This window comes from Dioscorea cayenensis, chromosome 19, assembly GCF_009730915.1.
Source record: "Dioscorea cayenensis subsp. rotundata cultivar TDr96_F1 chromosome 19, TDr96_F1_v2_PseudoChromosome.rev07_lg8_w22 25.fasta, whole genome shotgun sequence".
Classification (NCBI taxonomy): domain Eukaryota; kingdom Viridiplantae; phylum Streptophyta; class Magnoliopsida; order Dioscoreales; family Dioscoreaceae; genus Dioscorea; species Dioscorea cayenensis.
In genome coordinates this window covers 6,219,093-6,234,534 of record NC_052489.1, presented here as the reverse complement: position 1 = coordinate 6,234,534, position 15,442 = coordinate 6,219,093, and positions in this window count along the sequence as shown.

Sequence of the window (15,442 nt, the reverse complement as noted above, 5' to 3'; positions counted from 1 at the left end):
AGCCAAATATGAAAGAATGAAGCCAAAGTGGATTATAATTGCACTTTGTTGATGAAGTCTTGGAGTGAACAAATGTGAAGACACAAGTTGTGATTGAAGATACATGAATGTGTGCTAACCTCCATGCACTCAACCAATTACAATGGTTTGGAGGGGCACAAAGGCAGTCACATTTGCATATCCCGACTTGTGTAATAATAGCAAGATCATCACCAATGAGACCTTTTATTGAAGAAGCGACGTGATTTACGCCATAGACGTGTGTCCGTTTATATTGCCTCAATGAAAAATGTGGATTCAGGAGTATTCTGGAGGAGTATTGTAGCTAGTACTGCAGGAAATCACTGTAGTAATTTACTATATCAGTTACTGTTCACAGCCCGCAGAAAAGCATATTTTCTGAAATCTACACGGGCGTGTGGATGCCCTATTCCAGCCCTTTATAAAGCCGCAACTTGTACCGATTTAGGGATCCATCTTTCATTTCTCTTTCTATCTTTTCTCTATCTTTTGAGAGGCTTGCGGCTAGGATTTAGAGAGGCTTTGGGAAGGCTTTTGGAGTGCTTCTATGGCTTCGATACCGTGTTTCTCTTTAAGATAGTTATTAGAGGAGCTTTTGTCGGCACCGATCCGACGTGGTGTGCCCTAGGCTTGACAAGGGGACCTTTGGAGAGGACGAGGCTACTCCATAAGATTGGAGAGGGTTGAGAGGGTGAGTCGAGAGGTAGCGGAGCGTCCCCTTTTCCCTCCTGTGTGATTTATCCTACCTCCACATTCCAAGAGTTCTTTGCAGTCATAATAGAGTGAAGGGTTAAGGGATGAACTCCGCTAGGGCCTAGTTGCGAGAGTAACAGAGTGAAGCGTTATAGTGACTTTAACACCTGGTGCTTAATTGTGACTAGGGGTCTTTCGCCTGGACCAAAGTGTTAGATCTACGTATAGGAATAGGATTTATCACTTAAAATCCCTAAAGCTTCTTGCAACTTTACATAGTGTGAGGTGTTGAGACTGGTTGATTTCAACGCCGGGGCATAGTATAGAGTTAGTCATGGTTGACCTTAGGTTGTCCATGACTCATTAAGCATTAGTTAGGAAGCATAATAGTTGGTTTTGCACTTGAAGCAATAATCCTAGGAGGAACAATATCCGAGTACCCCTCTTTTATCAATTGACTTTCCTCTCATTTTATTGTGCCCTTTTTTCTTATTTTCTTTAGTTATTTTGCATCGATCTTTATCCACACCATCATTGTTTCATCTCCACTTCGTTAAGTAGCAATCTTGGTGTTTCTATTCCTTATTCCCTGTGTATATGATACCCCACTCACCTGAGATTTATTAATTCGACAAACCCGTGCACTTGCGGGTCACACGCAAGGGGTGTTGTCAACATCCATGTATATGTTTACATACTAATATGATTAAACATCATAATCTTGGGTTGACGAATGGATTATCTTTTATAAATTGCATTTTATTCCTTAACTTAAATTGATAGATCTCTGCAATGAAAATCTCAAATGAGTTTCTAGGACCACATTTAACTAGGGTCCCAAATTTTTTATATGGGAATGCAAGATCTCATTTAACAGGGTAAGGAAGTAATTAGAAGATTATCATTTAGGAGATTATTGTTGCACCATATAGAAACTTTAGGGAGTGTTAACTGAATAAACATTTTTCCCAAAAATGGTGATTGAGATTCAATAGTTTTCTTAATTTACATATTTCCCAATAAAAATGATACCAATGTTATTCTTTTTCTCTATTATTTTGAAGATGCATGTGTGATTACGGTGAAATAAAGGACTTTTATTTGCAATAAATTCATCTCCTTAATAATAAAGTAGTAATCAATTCTGACTCTCATCTTGAATCTTTTAGTTAAAATAATCTAGTTCCTATTCGTTATGCAGCATAACATGGCTTCTTGGGAACTTTACATCATTAAGTATCATCATGGAGGGGAATTGGCAAAGGAAGGAAGGGTTACATATATCAATGGGTTAGTGACTGACTTTATAGTTGATCCTGACCGACTTTGTTATTGGGATGTGCTAGGAGATATAAAAGACATGGTTTATGATATCAAGAAGATGGTGGAATTGTCTTATGTGGATAAAAAAAGGATCTTTGAAAATTTTTGATAATGATGAGGGCATTGTAGGTGTAGCAGAGAAATTAAGGAAACATGGGGTTGTGGAAATTTATGTTTCCTATATTTCCGTTCATATACTACGATTCAGATACTAACAATGAGAGAGATGCAGCTAAGGATAAATTAAGGAAATATGTTCAATTGAAGAGGAAAATTCAAGAGAATGCTAATGTGGGTAATGGCACAGATGGAAATATAGGACAACAACCTTGTGACATTAATGCAAATATCCCTACTTCTGACACTGTGGGACCTAGCACTACAATAGGGAAAGTAGTTGGATATGATAGTGAGTACATTGACTCCCCATATCCTGGGAGCTGTGATGATACAAGTGAGGACTCCAATGCTAATGATGCACAAAGACACAAGTCCAGTAAGAGGAACTATAACCCTAACATCCATTTAGATGACTTTTGCATAGAAGTTACGTTTAAAGACCTACACTATTTAAGAAAGAGCTTGTACAGTTTTCAACCAGAAAAGGCTTTGAGTTTAGGTATGTTGAAAATGATGCTATAAGAGTAAGGGCTAGATGCACAAGAAAAGATTGCAAGTGGCTCATTTTGTGCTCTTGGTGTAGTGGGAAGAAAAATTTTGTTGTGAAAAACTATCAGCCAAAATACTCTTGTCTCCTTGGTACCACAAGGAATAAAAGGGTGACAACCCATGTTGTTGCTAACATATTTGGGAAGTAATAAGTTCTATGTATTCTTTCAAACCTAGGCATTTGAAAGCAATAGTGAGGAAAGAGCTTGGAGTATTTATTACTGACAAGGTATGCAGAAATGCAAGTAGCTTGGTAATTAGAAGGATTGAAGACCAGTTTAAGGAGGACTTTAAAGTGTTGAATAATTATGCTTTAGAGCTAAAATTAACAAATCCTGGCATCAGTGTTTGCATTGTAGCTGAAAGGCAAAAACCAGAGAATTTACCTATGTTCAAGAGGATGCACATATGCATAGCAGCAGTTAGGGAAGTGTTCATCAGTGGTTGTAGGAGAGTCATGGCATTGATGGGTGTTTTTAAAAGGTTCAGTAAAAGGGAAATTGCTGACTGCAGCAGGAAGAGATGGTAATAATTAGATGTACCCTCTAGCATGGGTTATTGTAGATAAGGAGATGTCTGAAACCAAGTTATGGTTAATTGAGCTTCTTAAGGCTGATCTTCTCATGGAGGATGGGCTTGGATAGGTAGTTGTCAATGACATGTAAAAGGTGTGTGAATGAAATATGATTTTTTTTTAAACCATTGCTTCATTCTAATTTTAGTATTATGTTTGTTGTTGGCACACCCTTTGGGTGTGACACACAAGTGCACGGGTTTATCGAAGTAATAAATCCTAGGTGAGTGGGTATCATATCCACAAGGAGTAGGGAATAAAAACACCAAGATTGCTACTTAACTAAGTGGAGATGAAACAATGATGGTGTGGATAAAGATCGATGCAAACAAACTAAAGAAAATAAGAAAGAGAGGCACAATAAAATGAGAGGAAAGGCAATCGATAAAAGTGGGGTACTCGGATATTATTCCTCCTAGAATTATTTCTTCAAGTGCAAAACCAACTATTATGCTTTCTAACTAATGCTTAATGAGTCATTGACAACCTTAAATACACGGTCCCAAACCTAAGGTCAATCGTGACTAACTCTATACTATGTCCCGGCGGAGAAATCAACCAGTCTGAACACCTCACACTATGTAAAGTTGCAAGAAGCTCTAGGGATTCTAAGTGATAAATCCTATTCCTATATGTAGACCTAACCCTTTGGTCCAAGCGAAAGGCCCCTAGTCACAATTAAGGCCTAGATACTAAGGATTACTTTAATGCTTCACTCTGTTGCTTGCGCAAGTAAGCCCCAGAGGAGTTTCTCTCTTAGTACTTCACTCTATTGTGACTGCAAAGAACTTTAGAAAATTGAGGTAGGATAAATTACACCGGAGGGAAAAGGGGATGCTCCGCTACTTCTCGACCCTCTCCAATCTAGCTTTGTCTAACCCTCGTGGTGTGTCACTCACTTACAAAGATAACCAATGTGAACTCTCAACCCTAGTGTCACTCTAAGGGAGAAATCATTTAACAAGCATTCAAGATTGGAACTCAATTAAAACATCAATTAAGGAAAGCATAATAAAAGATTAATGAAACAAATACATCCTAGGGTTCACAAATCCAAGTACTCACTAGGAGTTTAGCTCTCCATCGAGCAAGATACAATCAATAATAAAATTGAAAGTAAAAACAAGTAATCCATAGGAAAACCCCCTCGGTAGTTGTGTTGATGGTCTTGTGGAGTAGCCTCGTCCTCTTCAAAGGTCCCCGCATAAGGCCTAGGGCACACCTCGCCAAATCAGTGGTGACGAAAGCTCCCCAATAGCTATTTTCCAAGAGAAACGCGGTGTCGAAGCCGTAGAACCACTCCAAAAGCCTTGCCAATACCTCTCGAAACCCTAGCCACAAGCTTCTCAAGAGTTGGAGAAAAGATGGAAAGAAGAATCCTCAAATCGGGCTGAATCGCGGTTTTAAATAGGCTGGAATCGAGCATCCATACGGCCCAGTGGATGTTCCACACACCCCTGTGGAAATTCCACCATGGCCGTGTGGATTCTCTGGAATTCTGATTTTCTCTGGAATTCACAGTTTTCATCGAGGCAACATAAACGAGCACATGTTTATGCCGTAGATCACGTCGCTTCTTCAATAAAAAGCCTCATTGGTGAAGATCTTGATATCATTGCACAAGTCGGGATACGCAAATGTGACTACCTTTGTGCCCCTCCAACTCATTGTAATTGCTTGAATACATGGAGGTTGGCACACATTCTCGTATCTTTGAGCCCAACTTGTGTCTTCGCATTTGTTCCTTCCAAGATTTCATCAAATAGTGCATTCACGATCTACATTGGCTTCTTTCTTACATATTTGGCTCCACAACCCTACATGCACCAAAGTAACACAAATACACATGTATTAGCTCTAAAACTGATAATAGTAATGCTCAAGGCAAGAAACGAATACTTCGTATATACTAATACATAAGCACTTATCAGTTGTAGGGTTTATAACATGCAGTGAATGCCCTACTTCCACCAATTGAATATAGGATGTGTGCTAGACATATCTATGAATGATGTGGAAAACTTCATCCAAGAAAAGATCTTCAGATTCAGTTTTGGAATGTTGCAAGATATGTAAATCAACCCGAAGTGAAGAAATAATTGGATAGGATGAGTACCTTACAATGAGATGTGAAGGCCGCAGAAGAATTGTTGAAGAGATGGCCTATTTCAGGTTGGTGCTTAACATTCTTTAATAATATAGTGAAATGTGATGTGATTGATAATAATATGTGTGAAACATTTAATGGGGTAATCCTAGAGTCTAGAAGCAAACTAATAATCACAATGCTTAAAGAGATAAGGCAATATGTAATGACTTGGGTGGCTGTCAAAAAAAGAATATGCTATGAAATGGAAAAATAGTTGTGGCCCTAATATTGTTGCTAGGAATGAGAAGGAATGGAAAATAAGTTTGAAGTGGCATGTGGTGCGGAATGGTGGAGCAAGCCATGAGGTCTTTCAAGATGACTTGATGCAGTATGTTAGGGAGGGGTATGTAGTTGTGCTAGCGGGTCAAGGTTGTTCTTGTGGAAGATGGGATAAAATCAAAATCCCATATGAAAATGTTGTGGCTGCAATTTCATTTAATGGCGAAGATCCACTTGAGTATGTGACTGACTGGTTCAAAAGAGAGACATACCTTAAAGCATATAATTCTACTGTAAACCCAGTAAAAGGTCGGGAATTTTGGCAATTAAGTGATGAAGGGCCAATGATGCCACCTATGATAAAGAAACTACCAGGTAGACCTGTAAAGAAAATGAGGGAACCACTTGAGGGAAAAAATGGCAACAAATCAAAGATTTCTAGGCACGGGAGGATATTTAAGTGTAAGCTTTGCCATAAAATGGGTCACAACAGATTGAGATGTCCAAAAAAAGATAATACTGTGAGTTCTCTATATTTAATATCTCTTTCTTTTAATTTTTATTTGGTCCATATGTTGTAATGTAAATAATTATTGCTTATGTAGGCCTCAAATGGCAACCAACAGGATGAGGCAGCTACAACACTTGATTCTAGCAATGTTGGTTCAATTAGATAAGAAAAAGAAAACAAAAAATAGGGCCAGTTAGTTCACAAGCCCCTAAAAGGGAGAAAACAATTGGAAGAATTCAATTTTCATTGAAAGTAATTAGAGTAAGAATTATTTTCCATACATATTGTACATTGGTATAGTATTTGTATACTATTCTTGAATAATTATTGTATTGTCTTGCTTGCAAAGTGTTAATACCTTATTGTTGATATTGTAGGGAGCTAACACTGGTGAGGTTATTGTTGGAAGGGAAGTGCATCAAGATGCTTCATTTATCACTGCTACTGAATTGGTAATAAAATATTAAACTCATCATACTAGCATTAACCTTTTTTCCATAAACATATATATATATATATATATATATATATATATATATAAGATATCTACTGTTTGTGCTTGTCAACTACAGAGAAGTAGAAAGAAGCTTACTGCATACAGGAACAAGCATATATAGGGCATGAAGTGAGCAAGTCTCTACGATAGTTGAATTTGCAAATTTTCCAACACAGGCTTCTACAGATTTCCCAACTCAAATCTCTGCTACATCTTAAGTGAAGAATTGATTTTGAAGTTGGTGGATGTTATTTGTTGGATGGGTTTTAATTTGTTTATTTTATTTTATTTAGAATTCACAAATGACATGCAAGTTTTGATTGTTTGTATATGGAAAACATGAATGTTTTTGTATATGTTGCATGTGAAACATTCACATCAAATATTTTGTTTAGTATGTTCAATATGTTAGAGACAGACAGTGTATCAATTTTTCCTATGAGATAGACAGTGATTATGGAAAACATGAATGTTTTTGGGCGTGTTTGTTTGGGTGTATTTAGTTTTACATGTAAAAACAAATACTTCACTTTATGAAATTCATTGTTTTTTTGGGTGTATCTGCAAACCCTGATGTAATTAGAATTATATTACATCAGCTTTTTTGGTGTATTTGGTTTTACGCCCAAATTGGGCTTAAAACCAAATCCCGGGAGTTGAAAACCAATGTATATTTATATATACATGCATACATATATAGAAATATATACACATATATATATACATTTACATATTTATATAAACATATATAGGTATTTTTACACATATACATATATACTCATATATGTATATATATATATATATATATACACTACAAGAAGAATCCCAAATTTGCACGGTAAAATTGGCACGGAAACAAAATCGTGACAAATTTGTTACAAGATTTGACATGGAACTAACAAACCGTGTCAAATATTTGATTTTTTTAAAAAATATTATTTACTTCCGTGCCAAATACTGTGCCAATTATACAAATTTAATAATTTTACATGACAGTGCCAAATGCAGTGCCAAACATATTTTTTTAAAAAAAATAATTTATTAATAACGTGCCAAAAACCCAAATATAATAATATATTAGTGCCGTGCCAAATACTGTGACAAATATATAAATATATTAATATATTAATGTCGTGCTAAATACCGTGCCAAATATAAATATAATAATATATTTATGTCGTGACAAATACAGTACAAAAAATATAAATATAATAATATATGAATACCGTGCCAAATTCCGTACCAAAAATATTAATTTATTAATACCCTGTCAAATACAGTGCCAAAAATATAAATATATAAATATATTAATACCGTACCAAATACGTGACAAATATATAAATATATTAATATATTAATGCCGTGTCAAATACCCTGCCAAATATAAATATAATAATATATTAATATCATGCCAAATACAGTGCCAAGAATATAAATATAATAATATATGAATACTATGTCAAATACCATATAAAAATTATTAATTTATTAATGTCGTATCAAATACAGTGCAAAAAATATAAATATATTAATAAGTTAATATCGTGCAAAATATGGTGCCAAAAATATATTTAATATATTTTTGCATTTTTATTAAATAGAGACACATCACATATATTAAATATTTAATAAATTAATTTTTATTAGTTATGATAATTAAAAGAAAAAAAAATTATTTCTCAAAACATCTAAAGCCCTCTTGCTCACCAACCCTAACCCCCTGCCCCCATTGAAGCTTCTTCACCGCCATTTGCATCGTCTCTTTCTTTGTTTTTGGATCTCGCTATTCATTGCTCCTCTCTCTCTCGCGGCCAGCATTGGAGGAGCTACGAGGAGAAGGAGAAGCGACAGCGAAAGGGGGGATCGAGGGCGGATGCCATCGGTGGTGAGCTCTTTAGGGTGTTGTTGTTTTTTTTTTAGAAAAATTCCAAAGATCTTGGGAGAATTCAGAAGAGGTGTTCATTCTAGGGTTTGGATCTGTTTTTCATATATCTCTCTGTTGCCATTGGAGGAGCTGGAAGGAAGAGGAACATCGGTGATGATCGATAGTGAGATCACTGTCTTTAGCTTGTTTCTTTTCTTTAAAATCTGGAGGAGATTCAGAATAATGTGTTCTTCTTAGGGTTTGAATATGTTTTCCCTCTCTCTATGGCTATTGCAGGAGCTCGGAGGAGGAAGGGAAGCATCAGCGTGAACTGAAGGATTAAAGGTGGTATGATCGGAGGTGAACTCTTTGGCGTTTTTTTTTTTCCTTTTTTATAAATAAAATAAAATTATCAAAGTTTACAGTTAATTTTTTCACAATTAATTGAATTTTTTGTCTGAAAAAATTTGGAAGGTCTTCAACTTTGGTTGCTTTCTTTGTATGGTTGCTTTAGTGGAGTGTAGGCCTTGTAGGGGGTACTTGATGCTTGTCCCTTGCCATGCATCCACCCATATAAATATCAGTATGTCACCATTACTGCATGCACACCGGTCCTTGTTACTTGTAAACCATTTATATTTATTTTATTAGTTCTATATGATGTATTATCTTCTCTTCATTAACTTGTTAGTTCTTAACATGGTTTTTAGTTCTTACTGGCTCAAAAACTCAAATGAACCATATATATATATATAAGTCTAAAGACCATGAAGGCAGTGCATGTTATGATAATGTAAAAAGGAGAGGGTGAGATTGAAGAAAACTAAAGCGTTTTGCATTGCATAAAGGGGTTGTGGTTTATAATGAAAAATTTTGGAAGGTCTTCAACATTAGTTGCTTTCTTTGTATGGTTGGTTTAGTGGAATGTAGGCCATGAAAAGATATCTCGCTGTAAAGTGGGATGAAAAAGTTTGATTGGAATAATTGAAAGAGGTGCATGGAGCTTGTTAGTATGTGGGTGGGTGAAAAAGAGAGTTTGAGGTTCTGGATATGATAAGACTTAGGTATTTTTTTTTTCTTTTTCTTATCAATATGACATGTTGATGATGATGCTTTGCTTATTGCTTAGTGCTTAGTGCTTAGTGATACAATTGGAAAGCTTGATTAGAATGATTAGAAGATTAGAGGATGCGTGAAGGAAGAGGAGTTGGAGGTCATTGATCTGATACAATTTTTGTTTTCTTGTAGAAAGTCAAACATGACTGTTAGTGCATATGAGTTTTTGTTTTCATGGAAGGAACTTGGTAGGCAGAATTTTCAATGGGGGTGAAAATTAGTTTAAGTTTGAACTCCTCATTACTTATGCATGAGAAAAAGATGACTGGAGAGTGTAAATTGGCATGCCTTTTCTTTACTACTGAATCCTTAGAAATTTCAAGAAAAATGAAAAAGGAAGAAAATTAAAAAAAAAAAACTCTAGCTTATGCTCATGGCTGATTATAGTTCTATAGATGATAAGGGAAAAGGGCAAATAATAAAACCAAGTGGTTGATTGATGTTGTTATATATCATCTAGCCGTTTGATAGAAATAACAAGAATTTCCATTAAGGTTGGAACCAAGAAATTGTAGCTTTTATCGTTCCTGTTAATAATACTCATGTTATATGGAGTGGAGTATAAAGGATTGTTGCACAAAAACCATACCTGCAGTCTTAGTTCTGAGCTTTCTATGAAACATCAAGCTTTATAGTAGACTAGGGAGTGGGACCTTACTGGCGGTTTATAAAAATGCAGGTGGGAAGCTTGTTTACCAATACGCCAAGAAGAGGGCGAGTGAGCCAAAGTGCCTAGTAACTGGAAAGAGAATTCAAGGAGTATGCAGCCTTGTTTTCCCCTAATTTTTTTTCATTGTTTGTATGATTGTATTGAGGTTATAATGTTGTTTTTAAGTTTTTAACCTGCTTGAAGTATTGAATGCCATAAGCTTGTCATTGTTTTTCTGTTGTTCCTGGAAAGTGTTATGTTTTACTTATGTTGTAAATTACTAAACTTAATTGCTAAACTTTTGTGCATGTTACTACATGGAAAATTTTGCATGTAATATTCTCACCTTTGTTGTGTAATTTAGGATAAAAGTCATTATATATTTTATAGAATGACAGTCCTATAGTTTAAAATTAAAAACTGAGAATGATGGAGTTCTTCTCTTAGAAGGTTTTGGATAACCAAAATTGCAGTTATTTATGGGTTTTTGGACATTGGTGATTTATGGCCTTGCTAGTTCCATTTTCCTGCTTCTCTCTTCTATCTGGCTTGATTTGAGTTTTGCAAACTTCTATAGTTTAGTACCATAATCCTTAAAATAGTTGGTCATTTCCTATTCGAACCCTACCAAGGAATTATTATTGTGTTGAGCATGTATCTAAAAATGATAAAATTGAAGTTGTTTGGTTTCTTTTACTAGCTTGCCAGGAGAACAATTTAGATGCTTGTCTCACACAGTACCATGTCTTCTTTCTCTTCTCAGGAAACTGGCAAGATGGTGCAACAGCTGTGTGCCTTTGGATCTAGGGGCAAACAGTAAGTATTTGGTTTTTCTCTATGATTTTATTCAATTTGGTTGCCTGATTATTAGGCATTCTTCAATTGTTTGAGCTTATGAAAATATAGGCAGTTTTTAAAAGCTCTTATTTCTTGCGATTTTTTCATATTTTATGTAGTCTAAAATAAAACTATGGAAGAAATGACTGGAAGTGCTAATATGAGTAGTTCCAGTGTCAAGTTCAAGGTGACAATTTTCCAATTTGGCATACACCCCTTTGAATCATGTAAAATGGTTTTCATACTAGTGTGAGGATTTAGTCCAAGTGATAATATGGTGGTTCCAAAGACAAGTTCAAGGTGAAAATTTTCCAATTTGGCATGCACACCTGCAAATCATGTAAAAATGATTTTCTGAATTAGTGTTACAATTCAGTTCATGTGCATGCATGGGAACACTATCTTGATACAATTCACATGGTGAGTATTCTCAAAGTGTGATCTTCTCATATATTTCTAACAAGTAATTGGGTGTGGCCTTCTAGGAGTACCCACATCGCCTTTCTCTATATATTGGGGCTTCAGATGATTTTAATTTGTTTGTGGGCCAACTCTATGCCTTTTAACTTTTGGTTGCCTTTTTCACTTCAATTTGATTTTCTGACCAATATCCAGAATCTTTTTTATGTATTTTTCCTAGTGTAATGGTGTCTTTTAATTTCTCTTCTTATGTCTTGAATGTTCTACATGGCATTTGTTCAAATGATGGAATTACTTTAACAAGATTCTAGTTGCTAACCTTGGAGACGCTAAGGCAATATTGGTTCGATCTTCTAATGAATCCCATCAATCAACAAGTGAAGCAGGATCTACATTAAAAGCTATTCTCTTGACAAGAGAACATAAAGCCATTTATCCATAGAAACGTGCTCGAATTCAAAAGGTAAACTTAATTTTCATCTTACCATCAGGCAATGGAAGAATGGCATGCCGAAGAGATTTTTTTTTGTGTTCTGCTGCATTTCCAAACCTTAATCAAATGAAGTATTTAACTAGCATCAGATTATCTACATGTACCCTCAAAACATATCAGTGCACAGTAGAGATAAAAAAGAAAAATTCATAATGTGTTACTAATGGTTTATGATAGCAAATTCTATTTGGAAGTGACATGCAATTTAATTCTTGTGCCTCAAGTTTCAACACAAGTTGGCCTGGCAGATTGCAAAATCTGTTTTATTTTAAGTAAGATGATTTGTTAAAGGAGCCAACATATGTCATTTGAAAGAGTTTGACATGCAGCCCATACTTTTTAGGTTTAGTTTTGGTATTGTGGGAGTTGACGGTGGCAACCGCTTACTTTATAGGTTTGAAGAGGACATACAGGCTCGCTCTCAGGATCCAGCTCTGCCTCATCGGCCCCAACCATCCTAACATCCGTCAATTCCTCTATAGGTCATCATCTCCTTATCTTCTCCTTCTTCTTCTTTTCCATTTTTTTTTTAAAAAATCTCGTCTTGTTTCTTTTAATTGGAAAACATTTGTTGATCTTTTCAGCCACTTTTATGGATGCCCAATCATCTAACCTTTTTTAATTGGATCTAATCCTGTCTCTCTTATCCATTGCTTTGCATTCAAATTTTGGTTGATGCCTTGATGGATCATTATCCGTTTTCTCTATTAAAAGTTGGACATATTTTTTTTGTGTTGCTATATCTTGATTACTGCATCCCTAAAAATAAAATAAAAATAAAAATTACATTTTTGGATCCTCATCACATCCATTATTTCATTCATAGTAATATTTTCTTAATAAAATTATTTTCATGAGAATATCTACCATTTCCCTTTTTGCATTCCAAAGCTAGTTTTTCTCATCGTGTACATTATTAACAAGATTATGTGTTAGTATGTTATCAAATGGCTCAATGTTTACAAGAATTTCAAGCATTTAATTTGGAAATGCTCAAGTTATTCGTGTTCTATTTGAAGAAAAGTCAGCATTGGCTGATTGAAATGAATGAAATCCCTCTTTTCTTGTTGGGATTTTTTTGGGAAGATGCGGGTTACTTTGGTTATACCGGAATGACCCTACTCTTTCCATATATATAAATTTTAAATTTATTATATATATATATTAATGAATATTAATTTAAAATAATATTAACATTGACTAGAAATAATATTTAATTAGATTGGTAATGTTTTATAAGACTAGAATAATATTGCTAGTTTTGTTGTTTTTTAGGTATATGGTGTAAAAAGTTTTCAATTTTTTACTTCATGTCATTGTTCTCAAAGATGAGTTTTTCTTTGTTAGTTTTATTGATAACATTGTGTTTTTTTAGGTATTTATTTTGGAGCTTTGTGTTTGATGTTGTTAAAAAACCCAATTTTGTGATAATTATCTGGGATTTTTATCAGTTGATGTTCTTTGGTTTTACCATTTCTATCATCCCCTTTATGTATGACTTCTTTTGGTTTATAGTGCTTGTTGAGAAGCTTAAACCATTTATTTATGCTTAAATAAAGCAAATGTGAATAAAATTCCATTTACTCATACCTTATCTTTTAAGCAGAACACTCATAAATGTTGCTTCTGAAAAGAATGTTCCATAAATGTTTCTTTAAAATTTGTTTTTGCAATTTAATTCATTGTTCTGGTTTCCTATTATGATAATTCCTTTCAAATAAGTTACTTTTAATGCATGAAGTTTTTCAAAATTGCACCTTTTATACTCTGAGTTTAATGTTACTTAACTACTTCTGAAAGTATCTGATTACTGTGCTATTTTCCTACGTTCAATGCTGTAATTTTGCCACCCAAGAAAATTAAATATATATATATGGGAGGACAATAGCTTTCTTTTCCTTATAATATCACCATAAACAAATGCCCTAACTTCTATGTGCTTGCGCTTTTGTGGTTTGAATCTGTGCTTGTCTTAAGCTAAGCATTCATTGTCTCAATATTAGATTACCCCATTAGTTACCTACTTCAGTTCTTGTTAAGTATTATGTTAATTAAATTTTTCTGGGCATTGAAACCAAAATCTAGCTGAGTTTTTCCTGTTTTTAACAATCTTGAAGCCTTAGTTATTCATATTTAAAATAGGATGCTAATGGAAGAAAATACACTAGATGCTAGACTATTTTTAAAGGAGATGTAAGGACACTCGGCGCTACCCACCGCCCCCGGCCACCCGCTCCTCGTTATGGTACTATATATACTTAAATACACTTCACATCTTTAGTGTGTTTTTTTTTTAACCTTACCATCACTCTTCTAATTACAGTAATGAGACGGTTCTTGTCACCTGTAACTCATCAACCAGCTCCATACTCCTATCACTATCCTGTTTACAGGTATTATATTATATTATATATATATATATATACAACATCATGGTATTGATTAAATGATCGTCTCATTGCCTTTTCAGATACTTTGGAGGCTTTAACCAAGAGAGCATGTACCCAATGGTAAGCGTAACGCATATCCTAGTTCTTTGAGCTTAAACCTTGAAAGAAATTGGCTGACGTGTATATATATATATATATATATATGTGCATGCATGGGTACCAGTTTTCTCCCACTATGGGGTTTATCATCACAACATGTACAGCTACTATCCCCGATATTATCATCATCTATGATATTATGGATATGGTTCATCAACATTCTCATGTCAGACACTCTCTTCTAGTGATCTAACTGATTGGCTAGCATTGAAGACAGTGACTGTCTCTTGTTCTGTGTAGCAGGTGTCTACTCTCCGGCGATATTATTGTTATGTTAAAGGAATTCTTCACCAAATTTGGGAAGTCTGCAGAGCCATCAAGATCAGGAAATGAGGAGACTGGGAGTTACCAGTTACGTAAACAAAAATCTGGCAAGCCTCAAGGCTTTGTTGATATAGCTGTTCGTATTTATGAGCAGAGTAAGAGTGGTGCCTCTCACCCAGGTATCTGCTAAGCTAACCTGATGTGTTAATTATAGAAATTGTCTAAACCCATCCTCAAATCATGTTCCTGCTTTTGGTTCCTATGGCACTTTGAAATAACTTGGTTCCCGCTACTTATAGTTTCTCTTTTGTTCTGATTTCAATTCAATTGCTTTAGATGAAGACTAGTACATAATCTTTGTCTAGAGTCTTATAAATTTATTATTTTGTCATACTTAGTGTTCTACCTCTGTCAGAAGGCTTATGAGTTGGTTTGTTTAATGACCACAAGTTATTAATCTGGCTTATAGGGAAATTTGTGTTGCCATATTTTGCTGCATTATTTCATTCTGCATTCATTTCCTTTGCTTTTGGTTGTTATGATGTTTCACAAGGGGGATATCCGGTTATGTGTGTGTTTGTGAAGAATGTAGTTT